We start from the raw sequence: 13,569 nt of genomic DNA on the forward strand, positions 1-13,569 counted from the left end.
GTTAAACATTTATTGTTGGCCTTTCTTTTCCTTTTTTTAAGCCAGCCATTTTTCTTACTTGAAAGATTACTATGAGCAAGAAGGGCATGGCTTAATTATTGCTGGCATGGCCAGCCAATCATCACTCTGCACATCTGGCCAGGGAGGCAGGGTTTTTTTGTGATTGTCACAAGGGACAGTAAATCAGGACTCTGTACAGCCATCTTTAACTAGAAATGGGAAGAATCAGATGCTCCTGAGCAAAATTCTGTTTGGAAGTTTGCACATCTGTCCAAAAAGGGGTAAGGCTGGATGCATACCAGGCTCATCAGTCAAGACTCTTACATCTGGATGTAGCCTGAGATACATAACATTTTCCCTTCTATTCTCCACTTTTGTGACCTCATACAACTTTCACATGTAGCTGGCAAAGACATTGAAATACTTGAGAATTATTAGTATAGGCTGCATACTTTGGTATGAAAAATGTTCTTTTTCTGTAAAAAAAATGGTTGTAATTGTAAACTCAAGAGCTAATTTCCATGTTGTGTTATTCTGTCATAATACATGTGCCGTATGTCACTCCCATAAATAAATACATATGAACACGTTTTATATGAAGGAGTAATACACATGACTAGCTCCCTAACAGCACCGTGAATTGCAGATTCTGGTGTTGTCTTCACAGGTCTATCAGGGAGCCTGTTGTATTACTCATGCTAACAAGCTGTATGCACTGGACATCAAAAAGAAAACCAAGAAAGGCAGAATGGTTTAATAAGATTGTGGGGTGGGGCAGTTACACTGTTTAAAACTACAAGCTCTTCAATATGAGTGATAATCTAAATTATGAATAAATCGCCAATCTTAAACTCAAGGATTTACCAATCTTGCTTTCGATTTTGCATTGTAGTCCTGTTTTTGTTATTGTTGTTATCATTGTAATTCTCAACTGTGATTTTTTTTTCATTATAGGTATTGTTAACATATCTCTGTTTTATCGAAAATTAAGATGTAAAAAAACTAATTCTTAAAATCATATGCTAACAAGAAGAGAGTGACTGCTAAAAGATTATATATCCGAAAACAAAATAACATGAGAATTGACCCGTGTATCGGTGCATTAGCAAGAATCCTATTCTTCTCTGCATTATATTGTTACAATTCTACTAGCTTCAAATCTTCTGTGTAGCCAATTTTACAACAGAAATTTTAACAACCAGAGAACTGTTTTTATTTCTGTTTTGCCAATACACGTCTGCATTGGACAATTTCTGTTTCTCAATACACTTCTACACCGAACAATTCCCACAGGAGGATTGTTCCCAAGAATTATAAAATCCTCTTGTAAAGGTACAGCCACATTATCCCGCTCGCATCTCCTCTGTTTTGCCCCAGACCTTTGGAGCATGGAGCATGTAAGGTGAGATAAAGGGCTCACATTGTGACTATGGGTAAACTCCTTCATGCAGCATGGCCAGTTCTGAAGAAGGCCTGAGGCTATCCTTAGAGCAACTGACCGTCCTCCCACTGCCAGTCTCCTGTAATCATGCCATTCCAAGACTACAGAAGCATGGGATTGGCCAGTTGCCCCAGGGCTAAATAGCAATCCCCCCCCATCTCCCTTGACTGAATGGCCAATGGTAAAAGTTGGTGGTTTTCCCTCTATCAAGCTGGGACAGCCTATGAGACTGCTCATAGAAGGTCTAATTTTAAGCAATTCTGGGTTTTTTTGTTCAAATCTTGTTGAACATGATAAATTTTAAGTCCCCCAAAGTGGCCCCAGTGTGGGGTTAGAAAAGAAAGTCAGGACAACATGATGAAGGGTTGGGACTAGGCAGCTTCTTAAACTATCACTCACAGCCAGTTTGTTGTAGTGATTAGAGTGCTGGACTGGGAGTTGGGAGATCCGGGTACTAGTCCCCACTTGGCCATGGAAGCCCACTAGGTGACTTTGGGCCAGTCACAGACTCTCAGCCCAAGCTACCTCACAGGGTTGTTGTCGTGAGGATAAAATAGAGGAGGAGGAGGATTATGTATGCCACCTTGAGTTCCTTGGAGGAAAAATGGCGGGATATAAGTGCAATAAATAAAATAAATAAACAATATTGGCCTGAGGGCAACTGGAGCAAGAACCTTCTTGGGAGTCACCACACCCATTCGTTTGGGGAGAGATGGAGTGATGGGTGCATGAGCTGTGACTGGTCAAAAGCAGTATATATGACTGCTCAAGACTCAGAGCTAGGGTGGGGTCTCCCAAGCATGAGAGCCTACAGGACACAGCAGGGTCTCAACTGGCTCACTTTATAGCAGTATAGCAGGGGTGTCCTGCCTGGAGTCCCAGTATGGTCCTCTGGGGTTCCCCCAAATGGCTGTACCCCCTTCCTGTACCCACTCCCATTCCCCTGACCTGATTTGGTTTCCCAGCGTTTGCACATTTTCCCTATTCTAAAAGGTTGAAAAGCTTCTCCTTAGGCTTAGTTGCTGGCAGTAAGAGCTGTAAACTAAAATATGCTGGCATTTTAGCCTGCCTGTTTTTACTTTGGCCACTCCTATTTTGCCTTCAGCCCCACCTTTTACTGGAATGGAGCCCCCAAGAGCTTCTCTGGAATTGATCATGGCCCTCAGGCTGAAAGAGGTTCAGCACTCCTGGACTACAGGTACCTACCTTGGAGACAGGGCTGGTTCGGGAACCAGGGCATTCACTGCACCTTAGCAGCTCAAATCTCTGGCCTTTTTTAACCCAGCCATGCCTCATGTGTCTTAATTCCTGAGTCCAGGGGCAACAGGCTTAAACTGGTTTAAGAGTTATTCCTTTTTCCCAGGGACCCTTGGAATGGGTAGTATGGGGGAAAGGGTCTCTCAAAGAGAATTCTTAGCACACTGCCCAATTACAATTGCCTGGATTCTTTGGATAAGCTAGAGCAGATGAACCACTATAAAATCTATATACATTTGTAGCTTAGGGTCTTAGAGAAAGGTTAGGTAACCTTAACCCCTAACAGTACTGCTTTAATAAACACCAGGATTACTTTCCTGCATATGAGTTCTATGTTAACAATCACAAAAAATGGAAATAGTATAGGGAGCCTTAATCTATTTCCCTCTTTTCTTTTTAACTACCAACACCATTTATTAACGGCAGCAGTTTGAACACAGATGTTCATGAACAAAGGCTCTAAAGAAGCTAGGACCAACTGTCTACCTACCTAGAGGGAAATAAATTCTTCTTCTAATTAACTTCAGTATTTCTGAGGAGCTGCACTCATCACTTGCATAAATTAGATGTGAAACCTGCTACATTTTAGTTCACTAAAACATCCAGAGAAGTATTGTCTCATGGAACCTACAGATACAAACTTGGCTTGTTGTATTTTGGGAGCATTAATGTATAAAGGAAAGGCTTGGTCAGCATTCTGCATTCAACCCACAGTGCACAACAAAGGCTATGGTTAGGATGTAATCATCAAAAGGCAAGGATATATAAAACCAAACCATTCTTGCCTTCACAGTGGCATTAAATATACACTCCAGCATGAGGTAGCAAAGAAAACAGAAGTTCCCACAGTCAGTTCCATAAAAACCCTCATTAACTGGACACATGGAAAATTCCAGTGATGAAATAAAGCCACAGTTTAAGAAAATGTAGTATTTGTAGTTTTCTCCCTACAAAAGATTAAATGTATAATACATGGATATTAGCTCAATTAAGTAAACATGCCTTGTTTGTTCACCTGGTTGTTAGAACTGAGGGCAGAACCCTGTCTATAAAGGTATCAAACCCTTTCAGACTCCAGCGGAGGGGGCACTGGAACAAGTGACTCCAGACTATAGATGAGAACGGGGATTATGAATTGGTGGCACATGAGCTAAAAAATCTGGGCCCTATGACAACTTTTTCTGGCCCAAAGTGGCCCTACTAAAGTTTTCATCAAGGAATGCTTGCCCCACTCTCACTTTTAATAAGGAAAACAAAACAATCTTTCCCAGTTGCAGGAAAGAAAGATATTTCTTGTGGTACTGTTGTTGTTGTTGTTGTTCAGTCGTTCAGTCGTGTCCGACTCTTCGTGACCCCATGGACCATAGTACGCCAGGCCTTCCTGTCCTGCGCTCTCTCCCGGAGCGTGCTCAAGTCCATATTCATTGCATCAGTGATGCTATCTAGCCATCTCATCCTCTGCCGTCCCCTTCTCCTTTTGCCTTCAGTCTTTCCCAGCATCAGGGTCTTTTCCAGAGAGTTTTCTCTTCGCATTAGGTGGCCAAAATATTTGAGCTTCCGCTTCAGTATCTGTCCTTCCAAGGAGCACTCAGGGTTGAATTCCTTTAGGATGGACTGATTTGACCTCCTTGCAGTCCAGGGGACTCGTAAGGGTCTTCTCCAGCACCACAGTTCGAACGCATCAATTCTTCGGCGCTCAGCCTTCCTTATAGTCCAGCTCTCACAGCCATACATTACTACTGGGAAAACCATAGCTTTGATTAGGCGGACCTTTGTCGGCAAGGTGATGTCTCTGCTTCTTACTATGCTGTCTAGGTGTGCCATAGCTTTCCTCCCAAGGAGCAAGCGTCTTTAATTTCATGGCTACAGTCACTGTCTGCGGTGATCTTGGAGCCCAAGAAAATAAAATTTCTCACTGCTTCCATTTCTTCCCCTTCTATATGCCAGGAAGTGATGGGGCCAGATGCCATGATCTTCATTTTTTTTAATGTTGAGCTTCAAACCAGCTTTTGCACTCTCCTCTTTCACCCTCAACAAGAGGCTCTTGAGATCCTCTTCGCTTTCTGCCATTAGGGTGGTATCATCTGCGTATCTGAGGTTGTTGATAATTCTCCCGGCAATCTTAATTCCGACCTCTGATTCATCCAACCCGGCGTTTCTCATGATGTACTCTGCATATAAGTTAAATAAGCAAGGCGACAATATGCAGCCTTGTCGTACTCCTTTCCCAATTTGGAACCAATCGGTTGTTCCATGTCCGGTTCTTACTGTTGCTTCTTGTCCCTCGTACAGGTTTCTCAGGAGACAGGTAAGGTGGTCTGGTACTCCCACTTCTTTAAGAATTTGCCAGAGTTTGTTGTGATCCACACAATCAAAGGCTTTAGCGTAGTCAATGAAGCAGAAATAGACGTTTTTCTGGAATTCTCTTGCTTTCTCCATGATCCGGCGAAAGTTGGCGATTTCATCTCTAGTTCCTCTGCCTCTTCGAAACCCAGCTTGTACTTCCGGTAGTTCTCGGTTCGCATACTGCTGAAGCCTAGCTTGTAGGATTTTGAGCATCACCTTGCTGGCATGTGAAATGAGCGCAATTGTACGGTAGTTCGAATACTCTTAGGCGTTGCCCTTCTTTGGAATTGGAATGTAAACTGACCTTTTCCTGTCTTGTGGCCACTGTTGAGTGCTCCAATGATAGTGTTACACACCTCTTTTTGAGTTTCTTTTTAACATCTGCATCGGGGTCTGAGCACCACCACAAAATGGCTGCCATGAGAGGCGTGGCAAAGGACAAGTAATCTGCCCAAAAGACTGAGTACAAGGCAGAGGTGGGGTCTAAGCCCCAACAACTACTTTGAACCCACAGTTTTCAGCACCAACAAAACCCTTTTTCCTATCAATCATAGTTGCCAGTAAGAAAATTAGTTCATTTTTTTTAAGTGGGAGGGGTAGGGCACCTTGGGAGGACCAAGGAAAGGTTTCCAGGGGGCATTGGTTGCCTGCCCCTGATCTACATGAACATTGTCTGGAGATTTGGGGTCAAGTGTCATCATATGCTGAAGACACTCTGCTCCTCAGCCGTGTTAGATGAAGCAATGGAAGTTTTGAACGGTGATATAGACTGGTTATGGGTGAATACATTAAAGCTCAACCCAGATGTGATGCAGAAGTTAATGTTGGGAATACAACTGATCTGCGAATTGGCAATTCTCCTGATCTGGAAATCACACCCCCTCCAAAAGATTAAGTGTGCAGTCTGGGTATGCTGTTGGACCCAGCACTGCTCCTGGATTTGCAGGTAGTGTCTTTGGCCTAAAGGGCCTTTTATAAGCATAAACTGGTTTTTCAGCTGTGAACGCAGACAGCCGTGGCAACCTCAAGGCTGGTATAATGTAAGGATTATGTGACCCGGTTCACACAACACAACAACCCATGTGCATTCGGCCTCACTGAAATCCGTGGCGGAATTCTCCTGAATTCGTTGCCTGCCTGACTGCCTGTGTTCTGATCTCTGCCTGGATTTTGACCACTCTTGCCTTAGCTTAAACCTCCTTGGACTGAAACCTGTGTGCTTGACCAATTGCTTGCCAGCCTGACTGCTCTGTTACCTCGCTCCTTTTACATGCTTGCAAACAGCCAAGACTCGATCTAGAGCAGGACATTTCAGAGTTTGAGTTGCTTCTTTGACCCATTTGATAAAGGTGGGTGACACCCCATGAAGTTACAGCCCAATCCTATGTGTCTACACAGAGGTAAGTCCCACTGAGTTCAGTGGGGCTTACTCCCAGGTAAGTGGGTATAGGATTGCAGCCTCAGAGAGGTCACTCTGAGGGCCACTTACAAGGTAGAAGAATACAGATAAAAGCTTTGTCTGTACCGAGACTCTTTTGCTTATCAGCTCTTCTTCACAGAACCATCCTTGAGCCTCAGTGATTTTGATTATTTAGGTTTCTGATTTACAAGGCCACATGCATTGTGATTCAATTGAGGTGAATCCATTTGGGTACTCCAGACTTGATGTTCAACTGGATGAATGTCTGTTTCCTTATAGTAATGTAATTGCTCCATTGCACAACTAGATTTCTTTCCAGGCCATGAATATTTTGCATGACCAGGGCTAATTTTTAGTCATGCAAATTGTCTCTGTACAGGAAAGAAAACTAGCAATAAGATTTAATACAGTACAGATCAGTAAATGTAGGCTAGTCTGGTTTAGCTTCATGCACAAATAGGGATGTACGAAACACCTACCTGGTTCCGCGCTGGGGCATCCGCGGTGAAGGGGAGGCACTCCGTCCCTCCCCCAGGAATCCCCCCTGGCCAGCTCCGCTCCGTGGCAGGTCCACAGAGCCACCGGCCAGGGCCAGCCGCAGCCGGAGTTCCGGCTGCGGCTGGGCTGCTGTGGCCGCAAATGGTGGCCGTCATAGCGGCCGCCATTTGCACCCTTCCAGGCTGCCATGATAGGCTACGTAAGTATTTACATAGCCTATCACGGCAAACAGCAGGGGCGCAAACGGCAGCTACGCCGTTTGCGCCCCTGCTCTTTGCCGTGATAGGCTACATGAATACTTATGTAGCCTATCACGGCAGCCTGGAAGGACGCAAATCAGACCTGCAGCAGCCGGCCAAGAGACCCCCCCTGAGGGCTCAGGCTCCTGTGGGTCTGATGGCAGTCCCTGGTCTGGGGTACCCTGAGCTTCTGCCTCTAGCTCCTCCTCTGAGGAGGACTCCTCCAGTTGGGGCATGACAGAAATAACTTTGTGTGGTATTGTGGTAGGTGAATTGCATGTTGGGAGTTGTAGTAGAGGCATGGGAAGAAGTGGGGAAGAAGAGGAAGTGAAAAGGAGGAGTCAGGAGGATTGGAGAGGGAGCCTGTTTGCTTGAGTTTCCATTTTGAGAAAAGGCCTAGAATAAAGAAGCATTTAAGTAGCCATCTCTGGTGTCTTGGGATTCTTGCAATACAACAACTTGGCAACAAAGGTGGGGTAGCTCTTCTACCTTTGACGCCACCACCACCTTTCCTCCAAACCCCGGGTGAGCAGTGATGCCATTTACTTCTTGGACTAGAATGTTTGAGACCTGTGTGCTGGCTATTAATGATAAGGAACTTCCGGATGCAAGGAAGCGTGCATTACTCATCCATTGCTTGGGAGCAGAAGCTCAGAGAATCTTCTATAATTTGATAAATATGAGACAACTTTGGCTGCTTTAAGAAACTTTTTTGTGCCTAAAGTTAATATTGTGGTGGAACACTATCAATTTCACCAGCGAGGACAGAAACAAGGAGAAACTACAGATCAATATATTGCTGCTTTGAGGGAAATGGCTGTTACTTGTATTTTGGAGATACGGCAGAGGAAATGATTCAGGATCAGTTGGTAGAGAAGACAGTGATGCTCCGCATCAGGGAACGCCTCTTGCTAGAAACTTATCTTACCTTACCTTGCAGAAAGCCATGACAATTGCCAGCCAGCCAGACAGAGGCAAAGCTAATGGATCAAGGCAAGATAGAACCAGTACAGGCTGTTCAGCCTTTCAAAACAATAAAAATAAATCTTGAGGTCTATGGACAAGTTTAAAGATGGTACAAATAAGTGCCCAGAGCCCTCAAAATGTGCACAGACAGTATGCTATCATTGTGGATCAACATAACATACAGCAAATTATGCTAACTGCCCTGCAAGGGAGGCTCAGTGCAGACAGTGCAAAAGGAAAGGACATTTTGCTAGGGTATGCCGGAGTGCCCAGTCTCAACAATCTATAAGTGAAGATGCTGTACCAGAAGTTACTGCTTTAAGTCTGGAAGAGGAATTGCTGAAGCTACTACAGTGGATAGAATGACATGCGTTGTTACAGTGTGTACAGTACAGTAAGGAAGTCCCAGGACATTGAGTTGATGTTAGATAGAGGCTCTGCAGTCTCCACACTGCCCAAGTCTATTTATATACAGTACTTCAGTAGCTCACTACTTACAGTACCTAAATTGCGTCTCATAAGTTACTTAAGGAATCCAATTTCAGTTCTTGGTTGTCTACCAGCAAAAGTAGCATTTGAGACAAAATGTGTGGCAGCTGAGTTCTACATCGTACCAGAGGGAACTCCCATCCCAGGCAGAGATCTTTTTGTTGCACTGTGCATGCAAGTACTTAATGGGACTATCACCTCAATACCACCCGACAATACTACAGCTCATACTTCACTTGCAACTGTAATAGCTCACAACACAGAAGGAGAATTAGGCTGGGCAAAGGGCTTCATTCACAAAGTTAAAATTAGACACAACGTGAGGCCAGGACAACAGAAACTACGCTGGTTACCATTTGCTGTGAGAGATGCTGTATCACAGGAATTTAAAAAATTAGTGCAGAATGACATCATTGAGACTATTGATTCTTCTAACTGGATTTCCCCAATTGTTGTGATTACAAAGAAGACAGGAAATATCCATCCTTGTGTGGACTTGAGGGAGCCAAACAAGGCTGTGGTAGTTGACAGCCACCTGCTCCCTCACACGGAAGAAATATTTACTGAACGACGGGGAGCCACATGATTTTCTACCTTTGACCTACCAAGTGCTTATCATCAAGTCTTATTACATGAGTACAGGAGAGACCTCACTGCATTCATCACCCATGATGGCTTGTTTCGTTTTAAACGTGTCCCATATGGTTTCACATCAGCCTCCAGTGCCTTTCAAAAGATGATGTCTCCGATTCTTACGAATCCGCCAGGAGTTCAGTGCTATCTGGATGACATCATCGTATTTGGACAGACCCCAGCACAACATGAAAAACTTCTGCAAACTGTCTTGCAATGCATAACAGATGCAGGACTAAAGTTGAACCTTTCCAAATGTGTGTTCAGACAGAAGGAGTTACCTTCCTTGGGCATATTATATCACAAAATGGATAGAAACCTGATCCCGACCATGTCAAGGCAGTTACAGATGCTCTACCACCTAAAGATGTCCAAACACTGCACTCCTTCTTAGGCCTTACATCTTGGTATGCAAAATTTGTGCCAGATTATGAATCTGTAGTAGAACCCCTACATCCGTTGGTTCGTGGATCTACACCCTGGATGTGGACATCAGCTGCACAAACCAGCTTTGAGACAGTGAAATCACTGATTGTACATAGCCCAGCATTGTCCTTATTTTACCCAGCACTACCTACCATTGTGACTACAGAAGCCTCTGACTATGGTCTTGGGGCTGTACTTACCCAAGTTCATGGAGACAAGAGTGAAAAGACAGTTGCTTTTGCATTCAGAACTTTACAAAGGTCAGAAAGATCTTACTCTACAGTTGAAAAGGAGGCACTGGCATGTGTATGGACTACAGAGAAATGGAGGACCTATTTGTGGGGTCATGCATTCACACTGTGTACTGATCACAGTCCACTGACAACCTTGCTTACAACTAAAGGTTTGGGGAGGGCAGGAATGAGGATTACCAGATGGTCTGTTAAACTGTTGGCTTTTACATACAAGATGGAGTACAGACCTGGCACTGAGAATGTTACTGCAGACTGTTTATCCTGGCTACCTTTGCCATCCTCAGAAACTGAACAAGATGAGGACACGGAGGTGATTACTTCCATCACATCTGCTCTGACAGCTATTTCCAAGGAGCAGTTTAGAGCTGCTTGCTTGTCCTGTCCAGCAGTCCAGGACAACGCAAACTACAGGATTACCTCATAGTGAAACGGCCACACAACGTGTGTAATGTGGATCACTCCCTATTGCCATTTATTTATTTATTTATTTATTTATTTTTATTTATTTCATTTCTATACTGCCCAATAGCCGAAGCTCTCTGGGCGGTTCACAAAAATTAAAACCAAACCACACACAATAAAACAATTTAAAATATATAGAACATTAAAACCACAATATAACAATACAACCACAATAAAACCTAGCAGCAGTGCAGGAGTTCAAAATACAGATTTAAAACAGCAAAGATAAAAATTTAGAAAGCTAAAATGCTAAAATGCCTGGGAAAATACAAAGGTCTTCACCTGGCGCCGAAAGGAATACAATGTAGGCGCCAGGCGAACCTCACTAGGGAGCTCATTCCAGAGCCGGGGTGCCACAACAGAAAAAGCCCTCCTCCTAGTAGCCACCCGCCTCACTTCCTTTGGCAGGGGCTCACGGAGAAGGGCCGCTGATGATGATCTTAAGGTCCGGGCAGGCACATATGGGAGGAGGTGATCCTTCAGGTAACCTGGCCCCAAGCCGTTTAGGGCTTTGAATGTTAACACCAGCACTTTGAATCGGGCCCGGAAATGGACTGGCAGCCAGTGCAGCTGGAAAAGTACTGGCGTAATATGAGCTCGCAGGCCAGTCCCTGTTAACAATCTTGCTGCCCTATTTTGGACCAGCTGAAGTTTCCAGACCGTTTACAAAGGCAGCCCCACGTATAACGCATTGCAGTAATCCAGATGAGAAGTTATCAGAGCATGGATAACTGTAGCTAGGCTATCTCTGTCCAGATAAGGGCGTAGTTGGTATACCAGCCTAAGTTGATAAAAAGTGCTCCGTGCCACTGAGTTCACCTGTGCCTCAAGTGTAGGGGTGGACGAAAGTCCCTTACCTGTCGTCGAAGGACGTTCGTGGTGGGGGGGAGGCACTTCGCTGCTCCCCCCGCGAAGTTCAGGCCGGGGGGGAGGCTTCCCGCCTCGCCCCGGCCAAAATTCAGGCTGGGGGGGGAGGCTTCCCGCCTCGGCCCGGCCGAAATTCAGGCCGGGGAGGAGGCTTCCCGCCTTGCCCGGCCGCGAACGCGAAAGTTTAAAAAAAAAACAAAACGCCCCCTGATAGGCTACGTGACGATTCACGTAGCCTATCACGGCTAGATCTGCAAAGTCAGCCGTGATAGGCTACGTCAATCGTCACGTAGCCTATCACGGGTGACTTTAAAAAAAAAAAAAAGCGCGTACGCTAATGGAGGCCCCCATAGGGAGCAGCCATTCGCATTCCTTATTTAGTCGCTGTAGTCTACGTAAATGTTTACATAGACTACGGCAAAAATAAGGGCAACGCTATTTGCGTTGCCCTTATTTTCGCCGTAGTCTACGTAAATGTTGGCGCTCGGCCCCCCGAAGTTTCAGGGAGAAATTCTCCGCCATCCCTACTCAAGTGACACTTCTGGATCCAAGAGCACCCCCAAACTACGAACCTGATCCTTTAGCGGGAGTGCAACCCCCTCCAGAACAGGTTGAATATCACCTAGCCGGGCAGACGAACCACCCACTAACAGTACCTCCGTCTTGTCTGGATTGAGTTTCAGTTTATTAGCCCTCATCCAGTCCATTACCGTGCCCAGGCACTGATTCAGAACAGCCACTGCCTCACCTGGTTCACCCTTCTTTAAGATTCGTGAGGAATTGTCCTTATATGATGGTTTAGTGATCCAGGGTACTCATCATCTCATTGTTCCACCAGAAGTACAAGCAAAACTGATACGGTTGACCCATGATATACATCAAGGGATTGTACGAACCAAACAACAACTGCATGATTTATACTGGTGGCCTGGAATGGATATGCAAGTTGAGGCTACTATCAAATCTTGTGTGACTTGCCAGCTTCATGACAAAGACAGGAACCACACGTGTGCCTCCACTGCAGCCTGTCCCACTGCCTGATTCAGCCTGGGAGAAGCTGGCCATTGACACCGTGGGGCCGTTTGATGAGGGGCCTGCTGACTGTCGTTATGCCATTGCCCTTATGGACTGCTTTAGTAAATGGCCCGGAGTGGCTTTTACTCCAAAGGCTACTTCTGCTACTGTTATCAAGCTCCTCACTTCAGTTTTCAGTAGAGAAGGAGATCCCAAGGAATTGATCTCAGATAATGGCACCCAATTTACTTTGGTAGAGTTTGAAACTTTCCTGTCAGAAAGGAATATCAAACACCCATCAGTTTATTATCCACAGGTGAATGGAGAGATAGAGCGTTTTAATAGAAGTTTGAAAGAAGGTCTACAAACAGCTGACTTGGAAGGTAAGGCATGGAAAACCCTTCATTACAGAGTTTTTACAAGTTTATAGAGCCAAGACATGCCACAACACAGAAGTCATCGTCTGAATATTACATGGGAAGGAGATGCACACAAAGCTTAGTGTTGCTGGACTACAAACGCTTAAGTCAGAAATGTCTCTACAGTCAGATGTGAGGCAAACAGTACAAAAGAAACAACAAAAGTATAAGAGGCATACAGATCACCATTATGGAGCCAAGGAACCAGGAATACAATGTGGTTTATTTGTATGGGTGAAGAAATGGGGAATCATCCGGAAAGGCGAACCAAAATTCACTTTACCCCTCAAGGTACTTGACAGGATAGGACAATACACCTATAAACTGTCTGATGGCCAGATATGGAATGCCCGGTACCTGGCTCCTGCTCATTCTGACTCTGCTACAAATCGCCAGATATGGGATGCCAGCCACTTGGCTCCTACTCAGTATGATCCTGTTATCGACACTACTGGTCACCTACTTGGCACTCATGACTCCAATGTATTACCCCTTGCACAGAATAGCCAACCAGGACCCTTGCCTGATCAACATTCTCAGCGCACCAGGCAAGAGCCTGCATGGGCTAAAGACTATGTTCTGTAATTTTCTTACATCAGCCGCAATTAACAAGGTGGTTGATTTGAGGATAACTTGTCTTACATTGTTTACAGAGATGTGCTAGTCTTTTACGTATTAGTTGGTTGTTTGGGGAAAAGGTTCTGTTTTTAATTAAGGGGGATATGTGGTATTGTGCTAGGTGAATGGCATGTTGGGAGTTGTAGTAGAGGCATGGGAAGAAGTGAGGAGGAAGAGGAAGTGAAAGGGAGGAGTCAGGAGGATTGGAGAGGGAGACTGT

At 44.9% G+C, this 13,569-nt stretch overlaps 1 protein-coding gene across 3 annotated transcripts in view; it reads right to left on the minus strand.

Annotated features, from left to right (window-relative positions):
• KCNMA1 (potassium calcium-activated channel subfamily M alpha 1) overlaps positions 1 to 13,569 on the minus strand; it is an 829,668-nt gene that overhangs the window by 185,997 nt on the left and 630,102 nt on the right. The window lies entirely within an intron of this gene.

Source organism: Heloderma suspectum, chromosome 3, assembly GCF_057233095.1.
Source record: "Heloderma suspectum isolate Gila_16-S chromosome 3, 16-S_ref, whole genome shotgun sequence".
Classification (NCBI taxonomy): domain Eukaryota; kingdom Metazoa; phylum Chordata; class Lepidosauria; order Squamata; family Helodermatidae; genus Heloderma; species Heloderma suspectum.